The 14454-nt window shown below is 43.6% G+C and overlaps 1 long non-coding RNA gene across 1 annotated transcript; it reads right to left on the minus strand.

Moving 5' to 3' along the window:
• Positions 1–2465: 2465 nt before the first annotated feature.
• LOC116367798 (uncharacterized) lies at positions 2466–4895 on the minus strand. Its single transcript, XR_004208446.1, has 3 exons — positions 4397–4895; positions 3181–3414; positions 2466–2587 (listed from the first exon to the last, which is right to left on the minus strand). It is a non-coding gene; the product is annotated as an uncharacterized LOC116367798 (long non-coding RNA).
• Positions 4896–14454: the final 9559 nt, after the last annotated feature.

The raw sequence follows: 14454 nt of genomic DNA on the forward strand, positions 1-14454 counted from the left end.
TCATAACCCCCTATCCACATCGATGGGACAGTAGTGGAGAGGGTAGTAAGTTTTAAGTTCCTCAGCGTACACATCACGGACAAACTGAATTGGTCCACCCACACAGACAGCGTCGTGAAGAAGGCGCAGCAGCGCCTCTTCAACCTCAGGAAGCTGAAGAAATTTGGCTTGTCACCAAAAGCACTCACAAACTTCGACAGATGCACAATCGAGAGCATCCTGTCGGGCTGTATCACCGCCTGGTACGGCAACTGCTCAGCCCACAACCATAAGGCTCTCCAGAGGGTAGTGAGGTCTGCACAACACATCACCGGGGGCACCTAGGACACCTACACCACCCGATGTCACAGGAAGGCCATAAAGATCATCAAGGACAACAACCACCCGAGCCACTGCCTGTTCACCCCGCTATCATCCAGAAGGCGAGGTCAGTTCAGGTGCATCAAAGCAGGGACTGAGAGACTGAAAAACAGCTTCTATTTCAAGGCCATCAGACTGTTAAACAACCACCACTAACATTGAGAGGCTGCTGCCAACACACTGACTCAACTCCAGCCACTTTAATAATGGGAATTGATGGAAATGTATGTAAAATATATCACTAGCCACTTTAAACAATGCTACTTAATATAATGTTTACATACCCTACATTACTCATCTCATATGTATATGTACAGTGGGGCAAAAAAAGTATTTAGTCGGCCACCAATTGAGCAAGTTCTCCCACTTAAAAAGATGAGAGAGGCTTGTAATGTTCATCATAGGTACACTTCAACAATGACAGACAAAATGAGAAGAAAAAAAATCCTGAAAATCACATTGTAGGATTTTTAAAGAATTTATTTGCAAATTATTTTGAAATTTGACCCTAATAACCCAGACCTGTATGTTCAAGGCACCTTATATCATTGCCTGAAGGAATGTGCTGAGATACAAATGTTTTGGAGCTCAGTACCGCGCTCTATCTCTGAGATGACCTCTACCCCAATACCACTAATCCATAAGCTATGCCTCCTAAATCTTTACCCAGAGAATATCTCTTTACATAGGAGGGAAAATTTAAAAAATGGTTGACCTCTGTCTATTACAAGCTAGACGTTCAATTGCTCTCCACTGGAAGTATGTCAGTTCCCCCTCACTTGGTCATTGGTAAAAATAATTAACATCAAGCCTGGCTCTTGAAAAATGTACTTATATAGTGAAGAAGAAAGCCCCAGAGTGTCATAATATTTGGGATCTGTTTAATGAGTTTGTGCAAACTGATGATATTGTAGAAGCATTGGAACTGTAAATCTGTATATTCTCTATATTTTATGTGAATATTGGCTCTAGTCGAAGCGTAATCTGCATTATCTACAACTGTATATTATACTTTATTTATTTATATTCTTGGATTTCTTTATGTTTGGTTGTTATGTTTTCATCTCTCTTTGGGTTGGGGGGTGAAAAGAGAAAATACAATTGTATTTTTGTAATTGTTCTACATGGAACTAATAAATATATGTGGGGGGAAAAGAATGATGAGGGCACTGTGTTCTTGGGGACCTTCAACGCTTCAAGGGTCTGGAAGCACTGCATCTCATGAAAACATTTCTAAAAACCAATTTTTTCTTTGTCATTATGGGGTATTGTGTGTAGATTGATGAAGATTTTTTATTTATTTAATCCATTTTAGAAATGTGGGAAAAGTCAAGGGGTTTAAATACTTCCTGAATGAGAGAGGGGATACCTAGTCAGTTGTACAACTGAATGCATTCAACTGAAAAGTGTCTTCCGCAACCCAAATCAAATCAAATATATTTATAACGCCCTTCTTACATCAGCTGATATCTCAAAGTGCTGTACAGAAACCCAGCCTAAAACCCCAAACAGCAAGTAATGCAGCCCCTCTGAATCAGAGAGGTGCGGGGGGCTGCCATAATGGACATCCACGTCTTTGGCACCCGGGGAACTGTGTAAAAAATACAGATTTTTACTTTGTCAGCTCAGGGATTCGATCCAGCAAACTTTCGGTTACTGGCCCCAACGCTCTAACCACTAGGCTACCTGTAAGTATTCATACAAGTAGGCTGTGCAATGCAAAAGGGGAATACAACTATTCTAAAAGTATCTCAGGTTTTGTTTCATAGAACTTTAAAACACTGGCAGTTTGTCTACTTCACCTCTTTAGTCTCCTCTCTGGTGCTGGTGTCAAACCATGCAAGTCTCAGTAGCATGAAATAACATCTACCTTCTCATTGAAACAGTTCATCATGAAACAGTTCTACTGCAACTGTTCATACACAGTGGGAAGTTGGAATGAAAAACACAAACTTAGTTAGTTAGAACCTGCTCTTACCATGAGAAACAGATGTCCCAATCTTCTCCTCCTCTTCTTCATCTTTCATGTTGACATTCAGCTCCAGTGTTTGACTGCAGTCTTCCAGCTTCACTGATGCCATCTCTGGATCCTGCAGTGCAAACTGGGCTCCACTGTCACAATCAGGACCCAGTGACTGTAGGTTTAGAGTCAGTGTGGAAGGAGAGAGGAGGCCTGCGTTTGTCCTCACTGTTGATGTTACCGGCCTCATACCAGAGTCGGCAAGTACTAGAGGAGAAACGGACACAAAAGTAGTGTCTTCAAAGTCCTGCCACTTTCTTTATTCACTATTAAATATATTAGATTTTTTCTTGGTCAATTATCTAATTCAGTCCTTGACTTGGACTGAAATAGTTGCCGATACTCATTTTGTGTGCCGGTACTGTTTATATTTAGGTGCAGGAGCTTCATAATACATTTGAGCTAAAACTTAACCTGTAGTAGATAAATGCATACAAGACTCAAAAACCATTTAGTACAAGGTTACAGTTTGTTTTTGGCAGCACTATGTACTATTTTCCTTAACCTTCTTCACGGTATTATTCCAATCAAAAAACAATTGTATTTCCATATAGAAATACATAAGACAGACTGAATGTGTCAATATTCTACACATGTAGAAACTGATAATCATTACATTTAAGGTCACACTACTGTTTTGAAGCTGAAATGGATAATTATTATTCTAATTCTATAGTTAGAATATAAATAATGGGCACTTCAACCTTCTCATTGAAACAGTTCATCATGAAACAGTTCTACTGCAACTGTTCCTGCACAGTGGGAAGTTGGAATGAAACAAACTTAGAACCTGCTCTTACCATGAGAAACAGATGTCCCAATCTTCTCCTCCTCTTCTTCATCTTTAATGTTGACATTCAGCTCCAGGGTTTGACTGCAGTCCTCCAACTTCACTGATGCCATCTCTGGACCCTGCAGTGCAAACTGGGCTCCACTGTCGCAATCAGGACCCAGCGACTGTAGGTTTGGACTCAGTGCAGAAGGAGAGAGGAGGGCTGGGTTTGTCCTCACTGTTGATGTTACTAGCCTCATACCTGAGTCGGCAAGTAGTAGAAGAGGAACAGACAAACATTATTGTCTTGCCAGTTCTGGCACCCTCTTTATTCTTTAAAAATATATTATATTTCTTCTTGTTCAATTATCTAATTCAGTGATTGACTTGGCCTGGAATAGATACCGGTACTGTTTATATTTAGGTGCAGGAGCTCCACAACACTGTTAAGCTAATATTCTATAAGAGGAACATGTGCTCAAACAGTAGAAATCTGGAGTTGAACTCGTGTCCATGTCAAGAACTGATTTCATTTCAATAGATCAGGTAGGTAAGCATTGACAAGAAAACATTGATGCATTAATATTAGACACAAAGGACACACAACGTAAGACACTTAATATATAGATTTCCTAAATTCACATAAAATGACTCCAAAACCATGAAGTACAGGGTTAGTTAGTTTCAGGCAGCACTATGTATTATTTTCCTGAAGAACCGCGCGTCTTCGTTGTTTCAATCAAAAACCAGCAGTATTTCCGTTCACACCATACTCAAATGTATAGAGAAAGATAGAAACAACTGCATGTGTCTGAATATTAGTACACATGTAGAAAAGCAACAATCATTACATTCAGCTTCAAAACAGTAGCGCAACCGTAACATTGTCTGCACTTTAGTCCGTTGACCCAGTCCGAGTCGGCGCCGCCATTTTCACAGCGTGTGAATTTTACACAAAACCGATAACATGAAGCTCGGAAATCTCAAATAAATTGATTATTTATGAAATTGAACCTGAGCAGAATATGTACATCCACTAAGACTAACACTAACACCAACGTCTCTAGTTACGTGACTTGTAAAATAGTTTGTCACCACGTTCTCCACTCGGTTTGACACAAAAATAACACATCAAACCTTTACCAAACGTGATAATAATTTAATGGATTTGTTACCTAGCATGGAACTTTTAAACGTGCTATTACGTACCTGTAGTAATAAAATTAAACGGGCACAAAAGTTACCTTCTTAACTGCACAGTTCTGGCGCTTTTTTAAAATTCTGAAGAATGGTGCGTGCCTGTCGGGAACTTCCTGTTCCCCCACTAACACAGTCCGTGCATTTCGGGATCCTTGGGTTGGCCCTACCCCATTACATGAGAAGGGGGTAGCTGCTGCTGCTGCTCCTGCCCTCTCCTGCTGCTCCTGCTGCTGTTGCTGCTCCTGCCCTCTCCTGCTGCTGCTCCTGCTGCTGCTGCTCCTTCTCTGGGACACTTCTCCTTTGCATAGTGTTGATCAAGCTGTCGATTGTGGCCTGTGGAATATTGTCCCACCCCAGCTAGCACAGTGGATCTGGGCGGATTCCGGCTGTGTGTCGGGGCACTCGGCTGAGTCAGACTCGGCCGAAATCATGTGGCCCGAGGATGCGGGGATTGAGCTCGGGCCGAATCCGGTGTGAGTTATCTGGCCCAAATGCATTACTTGGGGCTCGGGCTGATTCCGGTGTGAGTTATCTGACCCAAATGTATTACTTGGGGCTCGGGACGATTGGGGCCACTCTCTGGCAGATGATTACACGGGCGCCTGTATATAATTAACATTTCATTATTTATTTATTTGTCCATATTTTTTATTGTTTCCGTGATAAAAAAAATACTATTAACATTTAAATTAAATTATTTTAGAGTCCGGTTTAAGTTGTATTTTAGTATTTTGATACTTTGTACATGGCAACTGATAAGCATTAACACAGCAGTCGCAGTACCGATCCTCTAAGGGTGAAACATTTTCTGGCGACAGTAGTATGTGAAGTCTTGGAGGCCCAAAAACTTCTCAGATGTAGATATAATTATGTCCAGGAAGCTTGGCCCCAGTGATGTACTGGGCCGTTCGCACTACCCTCTGTAGTGCCTTGCGGCCATGTTAGCCTTGGACCATGTTAGTTTGTTGGTGATGTGGACACCAAGGAACTTGAGGCTCTCAACCTGCTCAAAAATGAAATGCTAATTAGCTGCTAATGTTGCTATCATAAAGAACTACAAGTGCCATGATGATCTGGACCAGACTGCCGAATCAAGGCAAAGATCTCTGGGTTAAGATCAAATTCTTATTTACAATGACGGCCTACCCTGGGCAAACCCTAATCCGAACGACACTTGGCCAATTGTGCTCTGCCCTATGGGACTCCCAATCACAGCCGGTTGTGATACAGCCTGGAATCAAACCAGGGTCTGTAGTGATGCCTCTAGCACTGAGATGCAGTGTCTTAGACCGCTGCCCCACTCAGGATGGCACATTTGTCAAATCCCGGGAAAATATTAAACTCTAATGGTGACTGAAGGAATAGGCTGACAGAATCTATGGATAATAGCCCTAGAATTTAGTCTGTCAAACGGGTATATGTAACAGTATAACTTCAGACCGACCCCTCGACCATACCCAGGCGCGAACCAGGGACCCTCTGCACACATCAACAACAGTCACCCACGAAGCATCGTTACCCATCGCTCCACAAAAGCCGCGGCCCTGTCAAGGTCTCAGAGCAAGTGACGTCACCGATTGAAACGCTATTGAAACGCTATTTAGCGCGAACCACCGCTAACTAGCTAGCCGTTTCACATCCGTTACATATAGACCTACCTCTGATTCCTTCAATAGGAAGGAATATACTCCAACACAAAGCGTTCCTGTTAGTAGCCTAAAGTCAGTTTAATTTGAAGACTGTTTAAATGAATTAGACCTTCTCCAATTAGCCTACTTTCAGCACCCATGTGTTGTTCATCTCCACGGCTACCGCTTCATAGTAATGTAAGTTGTTTAAATTACTTGAATATGGCTTATTGTGAGGTCAATAACTATGTGCAACTATGTCCAACAATTGTTTACAGACATTATTTCACTTATAATTCACTGTATCACAATTACAGTGGGCAGGAAGTTTACATACACTAAATTTACTGTGCCTATGGGGGCGCTATTTCATTTTTGGATAAAAAGACGTTCCCGTTTTAAGCGCAATATTTTGTCACAAAAAGATGCTCGACTATGCATGGAATTGGTAGCTTTGGAAAGAAGACACTCTGACGTTTCCAGAACTGCAAAGATTTTCACTGTGAGTGCCCCAGAACTCATGCTACAGGCGAAACCAAGATGTTTCTGCAACCAGGAAATGAACAGGATTTCTGAGGCTCCGATTTGCATCATCTCCTTATATGGCTGTGAATGCGACAGGAATGAGCCTACCCTTTCTATCGTTTCCCCAAGGGGTCTGGAGCATTGTGACGTATTTGCAGGCATATCATTGGAAGATTGACCATAAGAGACTACATTTTCCAAGTGTCCTCACTGTGTCCTGCGTGGAAATTGGTGCGCAAAACTCAGGTGCTGGTATTTTTCCATGGGATTCTGAGAAAAACCATGCTTCCACGAACGGCATATCAATGAAGAGATATGTGAAAAAACACCTTGAGGATTGATTCAAACAACGTTTGCCATGTTTCGGGCGATATTATGGAGTTAATTCGGAAAAAAGTTCGACGTTTTGGTGACTGAATTCTCGGTTCGTTTCGGTAGCCAAATGTGTAGTAACAAAACGGAGCGATTTGTCCTACACAAAGAATCTTTCAGGAAAAACTGTACATCTGCTATGTAACAGAGTCTCCTCATTGAAACATCTGAAGTTCTTCAAAGGTAAATTATTTTATTTGATTCCTTTGCTGGTTTTTGTGAAAATGTTATGTGCTAAATGCTAAGCTAGCCATCAACACTCTTACACAAATGATTGATTTTCTATGGTTCAAAAGCATATTTTGAAAATCTGAGATGACAGTGTTGTTAAGAAAAGGCTAAGCTTGAGAGCAGGCATATTTATTTCATTTCATTTGCGATTTTTAGAAATCGTTAACGTTGCGTTATGGTAATGAGCCTGAGGGTGTAGTCACGCTCCCGGATCCGGGATGGGTAGTTCAGAGAGGCTTGGAAAATTCAGCTTGGAAAATTCCAGAAAATTATGTCATGGCTTTAGAAGCTTCTGGTAGGCTAATTGACATAATTTGAGTCAATTGGAGGTGTACCTGTATTTCAGGGCCTACCTTCAAACTCAGTGCCTCTTTGCTTAGGAACAGTGGGTTAACTGCCTGTTCAGGGGCAGAACGACATATTTGTACCTTGTCAGCTTGGGGATTTGAACTTGCAATCTTTCGGTTACTAGTCCAACGCTCTAACCACTAGGCTACCCTGCCGACCCATCATGGGAAAATCAAACTAAATCAGCCAAGACCTCGACAAAAAATTGTAGACCTCCACAAGTCTGGTTCATCCTTGGGAGCAATTTCCAAATGCCTGAAGGTACCACGTTCATCTGTAGAAACAATAGCATGCAAGTATAAACACCATGGGACCATGCAGCTGTCATACCGCTCAGGAAGGAGAAGCGTTCTGTCATCTAGAGATAAACGTACTTTGGCGCAAAAAGTGTAAATCAATCTCAGAACAACAACAAAGGACCTCGTGAAGATGCTGGAGGAAACAGGTACAAAAGTATCTATATCCACAGTAAAAATGAGTCTTATATCGACATAACCTTAAAGGCTGCTCAGCAAGGAAGAAGCCACTGCTCCAAAACCACCATAAAAAAGCCAGACTACGGTTTGCAACTGCACATGGGGACAAAGATTGTACTTTTTTGAGAAATATCCTTTTGTCTGATGAAACAAAAACAGAACTGTTTGGCCATAATGACCATCGTTATGTTTGGAGGAAAAGGGGGGAGGCAAGCCGAAGAACAATATCCCAACCGTGAAGCACGGGGGTGGCAGCATCATGTTGTGGGGGTACTTGGCTGCAGGAGGGACTGGTGCACTTCACAAAATAGAAAATGATGTGGACAATGATGCCAAGCATACTTCCAAAGTTGTGGCGAAATGGCTTAAGGACAACAAAGTCAAGGTATTGGGGTGGCCATCACAAAGCCCTGACCTCAAACCTATAGAACATTTGTGGGCAGAACTGAAAAAGAGTGTGCGAGCAAGGAGGCCTTCAAACCTGACTCAGTTACACCAGCTCTGTCAGGAGGAATGGGCCAAAATTCACCCAACTTATTGTGGGAAGCTTGTGGAAGGCTACCCGACACGTTTGACCCAAGTTAAACAATTTAAAAGCAATGCTACCAAATACTAATTGAGTGTATGCAAACTTCTGACCCACTGGGAATGTGATGAAAGAAATTAACTGAAATAAATCACTCTACTATTATTCGGACATTTCACATTCTTAATATAAAGTGGTGATCCTAACTGACCTAAAACACAATTATTAAGGGCTTTTTGCAAATGTCTGCTGATTGTCTGCTTATTGTCCGAATGTGTGAATATAAAAGCAACTTTACCTCGGGAGTAGGCAGATTATCTTCTTCAAACAACAGTAAAACTGATTGACTTTCTTCCTTCTATCCATCTACTACACGGTTTAGTGCTCCAACCACTCCTGGAATCTTCTGCTCAAGACGATGAACCTCAATATATAACAAAACCCCAGATATAACACCCTTTAATCGCTGCCCTGCTCCGAAAAACACAATGCTTTCTCCTTCTGCTCTTCTGAGATGCATGAAATCAATACAAAACTACTACTGGTCACTGACTGACTACCTTTCCTAATGGCTCCTTCACCATCTTCCTGGCCTCAAATTATCTCCCCAAAATACAGAATTGTTGATGAATCGCGCTCCAAAAGAAACCGATGTCCATTTACAATATCACAACGGAATGTATTACAATGTATAACTGCCATGCCTCAAAACTGGGAGAAAGAAGCAAGTCAACCACCCGCCATTTGTTCCTCAAGACCGTAACACAACGACACGCGGATAATTGTAAGCATCAACATTTTTAAAAACGTTTGTAATTTGATAAGGTTGCTATATTAATGATCCGTTTCCATTCATGTCGCAAACTATTATTTCTCTAGGCTAACATAAGAAACTCTGCTTGGATACGTGCATGCTAGCTAACATTAACACTAACTTAGTTGCTCTAGCCTACTAGGGTCATGTCCCTCTGGCCAGGATAAACAAAGCGGCAATGTTGTGTATTGTATATTTTCGTAGCTGAATCAGAATTAGTTAGGTAACATAGATGTTCTATTTACTTTATACTTGTCATTAGAATGTTTTCTTTTGGACTATACTGTTGGCAGTTGCATTTTCCTATCTCCTCTAGGGAAAAGTCACTTGGGGCCCAGAGAGGGGAGATGTCAGGCTTGTCTTTTACATGTCTGGTAATAGGCAGAATATCCGAAAGGGAGAATTCAGGTTTGAACATTGTCTTCATCATGAATTTATCTGTGAAACGATGTGAAGGGCTCCACAATGTCTGAATTTTGAGATAGTATATGACCTAGAGGCTCACTCCCCTCAGGGAGCTTGTCCATGGGTGGGGTGTATTTGAGATGGGAGCATCTAAAGTAGACAATTGATATATGCCATTGGATGAGGTAATGTTTTGGTAATATGAAGTACCAAGAACGAGAAGTAGAACCTCATCCAAGACACCAAACTGAACGATAATTTATAGCTAATGCTATCTGGCTATGGGATAATCCTCTTTCAAGTAAAAGGTCTTTGTGAAGTTCCTGAGATCTGTGGTTCATCATGTGAGTTGAGAGGGGTGTATCTTGGCTATAAAAGATACTAAGTATTCTTTTGTAAGCACTCTCAGAAAATTCATTTATAGACACTGAATTTTTATTTTTATTTTTTTATTTCACCTTTATTTAACCAGGTAGGCTAGTTGAGAACAAGTTCTCATTTGCAACTGCGACCTGGCCAAGATAAAGCATAGCAGTGTGAGCATACAACAAAGAGTTACACATGGAGTAAACAATTAACAAGTCAATAACACAGTAGAAAACGAAGGGGGGGTCTATATACAATGTGTGCAAAAGGCATGAGGAGGTAGGCAAATAATTACAATTTTGCAGATTAACACTGGAGTGATAAAAGATCAGATGGTCATGTACAGGTAGAGATATTGGTGTGCAGAAGAGCAGAAAAGTAAATAAATAGAAACAGTACGGGGATGAGGTAGGTGAAAAGGGTGGGCTATTTACCAATAGACTATGTACAGCTGCAGCGATCGGTTAGCTGCTCAGATAGCTGATGTTTGAAGTTGGTGAGGGAGATAAAAGTCTCCAACTTCAGCGATTTTTGCAATTCGTTCCAGTCACAGGCAGCAGAGTACTGGAACGAAAGGCGGCCAAATGAGGTGTTGGCTTTAGGGATGATCAGTGAGATACACCTGCTGGAGCGCGTGCTACGGATGGGTGTTGCCATCGTGACCAGTGAGCTGAGATAAGGCGGAGCTTTACCTAGCATAGACTTGTAGATGACCTGGAGCCAGTGGGTCTGGCGACGAATATGTAGCGAGGGCCAGCCGACTAGAGCATACAAGTCGCAGTGGTGGGTAGTATAAGGTGCTTTAGTGACAAAACGGATGGCACTGTGATAGACTGCATCCAGTTTGCTGAGTAGAGTGTTGGAAGCCATTTTGTAGATGACATCGCCGAAGTCGAGGATCGGTAGGATAGTCAGTTTTACTAGGGTAAGCTTGGCGGCTTGAGTGAAGGAGGCTTTGTTGCGGAATAGAAAGCCGACTCTTGATTTGATTTTCGATTGGAGATGTTTGATATGAGTCTGGAAGGAGAGTTTGCAGTCTAGCCAGACACCTAGGTACTTATAGACGTCCACATATTCTAGGTCGGAACCATCGAGGGTGGTGATGCTAGTCGGGCATGCAGGTGCAGGCAGCGACCGGTTGAAAAGCATGCATTTGGTTTTACTAGCGTTTAAGAGCAGTTGGAGGCCACGGAAGGAGTGTTGTATGGCATTGAAGCTTGTTTGGAGGTTAGATAGCACAGTGTCCAAAGACTGGCCGAAAGTATATAGAATGGTGTCGTCTGCGTAGAGGTGGATCAGGGAATCGCCCGCAGCAAGAGCAACATCATTGATATACACAGAGAAAAGAGTCGGCCCGAGAATTGAACCCTGTGGCACCCCCATAGAGACTGCCAGAGGACCGGACAGCATGCCCTCCGATTTGACACACTGAACTCTGTCTGCAAAGTAATTGGTGAACCAGGCAAGGCAGTCATCCGAAAAACCGAGGCTACTGAGTCTGCCGATAAGAATATGGTGATTGACAGAGTCGAAAGCCTTGGCGAGGTCGATGAAGACGGCTGCACAGTACTGTCTTTTATCGATGGCGGTTATGATGTCGTTTAGTACCTTGAGTGTGGCTGAGGTGCACCCATGACCGGCTCGGAAACCAGATTGCACAGCGGAGAAGGTACGGTGGGATTCGAGATGGTCAGTGACCTGTTTGTTGACTTGGCTTTCGAAGACCTTAGATAGGCAGGGCAGGATGGATATAGGTCTGTAACAGTTTGGGTCCAGGGTGTCTCCCCCTTTGAAGAGGGGGATGACTGCGGCAGCTTTCCAATCCTTGGGGATCTCAGACGAGATGAAAGAGAGGTTGAACAGGCTGGTAATAGGGGTTGCGACAATGGTGGCAGATAGTTTCAGAAATAGAGGGTCCAGATTGTCAAGCCCAGCTGATTTGTACGGGTCCAGGTTTTGCAGCTCTTTCAGAACATCTGCTATCTGGATTTGGGTAAAGGAGAACCTGGAGAGGCTTGGGCGAGGAGCTGCGGGGGGGGCGGAGCTGTTGGCCGAGGTTGAAGTAGCCAGGCGGAAGGCATGGCCAGCCGTTGAGAAATGCTTATTGAAGTTTTCGATAATCATGGATTTATCAGTGGTGACCGTGTTACCTAGCCTCAGTGCAGTGGGCAGCTGGGAGGAGGTGCTCTTGTTCTCCATGGACTTCACAGTGTCCCAGAACTTTTTGGAGTTGGAGCTACAGGATGCAAACTTCTGCCTGAAGAAGCTGGCCTTAGCTTTCCTGACTGACTGCGTGTATTGGTTCCGGACTTCCCTGAACAGTTGCATATCACGGGGACTATTCGATGCTATTGCAGTCCGCCACAGGATGTTTTTGTGCTGGTCGAGGGCAGTCAGGTCTGGGGTGAACCAAGGGCTGTATCTGTTCTTAGTTCTGCATTTTTTGAACGGAGCATGCTTATCTAAAATGGTGAGGAAGTTACTTTTAAAGAATGACCAGGCATCCTCAACTGACGGGATGAGGTCAATGTCCTTCCAGGATACCCGGGCCAGGTCGATTAGAAAGGCCTGCTCACAGAAGTGTTTTAGGGAGCGTTTGACAGTGATGAGGGGTGGTCGTTTGACTGCGGCTCCGTAGCGGATACAGGCAATGAGGCAGTGATCGCTGAGATCCTGGTTGAAGACAGCGGAGGTGTATTTGGAGGGCCAGTTGGTCAGGATGACGTCTATGAGGGTGCCCTTGTTTACAGAGTTAGGGTTGTACCTGGTGGGTTCCTTGATGATTTGTGTGAGATTGAGGGCATCTAGCTTAGATTGTAGGACTGGCGGGGTGTTAAGCATATCCCAGTTTAGGTCACCTAACAGAACAAACTCTGAAGCTAGATGGGGGGCGATCAATTCACAAATGGTGTCCAGGGCACAGCTGGGAGCTGAGGGGGGTCGGTAGCAGGCGGCAACCGTGAGAGACTTATTTCTGGAGAGAGTAATTTTCAAAATTAGTAGTTCGAACTGTTTGGGTATGGACCTGGAAAGTATGACATTACTTTGCAGGCCATCTCTGCAGTAAACTGCAACTCCTCCCCCTTTGGCAGTTCTATCTTGACGGAAGATGTTATAGTTGGGTATGGAAATCTCTGAATTTTTGGTGGCCTTCCTGAGCCAGGATTCAGACACAGCAAGGACATCAGGGTTAGCAGAGTGTGCTAAAGCAGTGAGTGAGACAAACTTAGGGAGGAGGCTTCTGATGTTGACATGCATGAAACCAAGGCTTTTTCGAACACAGAAGTCAACAAATGAGGGTGCCTGGGGACATGCAGGGCCTGGGTTTACCTCCACATCACCCGCGGAACAGAGAAGGAGTAGTATGAGGGTGCGGCTAAAGGCTATCAAAACTGGTCGCCTAGAGCGTTGGGGACAGAGAATAAGAGGAGCAGGTTTCTGGGCATGGTAGAATATATTCAGGGCATAATGCGCAGACAGGGGTATGGTGGGGTGCGGGTACAGCGGAGGTAAGCCCAGGCACTGGGTGATGATGAGAGAGGTTGTATCTCTGGACATGCTGGTAGTAATGGGTGAGGTCACCGCATGTGTGGGAGGTGGGACAAAGGAGTTATCAGGGGTATGAAGAGTGGAACTAGGGGCTCCATTGTGAACTAAAACAATGATAACTAACCTGAACAACAGTATACAAGGCATATTGACATTTGAGAGAGACATACAGCGAGGCATACAGTAATCACAGGTGTTGAATTGGGAAAGCTAGCTAAAACAGTAGGTGAGACAACAGCTAATCAGCTAGCACAACAACAGCAGGTAAAATGGCGTAGACTAGGCAACGGGGCCAACAGATAAAACAAACAAGCAGAATGGAGTACCGTGATTTATGGACAGTCCAGCGTGCATCAGCTATGTAGCCAAGAGATCAGTGTCCAGGGGGCAGCGGTGGATGGGGAAGGGAAGCTGGACTGGCGAGTGTTATCCAGGTTAAAAAAACGAACAATGACTGAATAGCTTGTAGCTAGTTAGCTGGTTAGCTTCTGGAGGTTCTTGAGTGTGTTCTAAAAATAAATAAAAAATAATAGCGATTCCGTATCACATTGGGTGAGGCAGGTTTCCGGAAGGTATAAACAAATTAAAAGTCAAAAGAGATAGAAAGTAAATATGGGTCCGGTGGGCGTTTGGGACGCGGCGATTCAGGCGGTTAGCAGGCCTGTGCTAACAAGCTAACAGTTTGTAGGCCCGGGCTAGACAAGGTAGCAGTTAGCGGACCGGAGCTGGACAAGCTAGCAGTTAGCAGGCCGAATTAGCAAGCAGGGAGATAGCGAGGGCTAGAGAGTTAGCCTTTGGGGGACGTCGCGATGGGGTGAGTCTGTTTATTCCTCTTCATGCGGTGACATCGATAGACCGGTCG

The sequence above is a fragment of the Oncorhynchus kisutch genome, unplaced genomic scaffold, assembly GCF_002021735.2.
Source record: "Oncorhynchus kisutch isolate 150728-3 unplaced genomic scaffold, Okis_V2 scaffold1755, whole genome shotgun sequence".
NCBI lineage: Eukaryota > Metazoa > Chordata > Actinopteri > Salmoniformes > Salmonidae > Oncorhynchus > Oncorhynchus kisutch.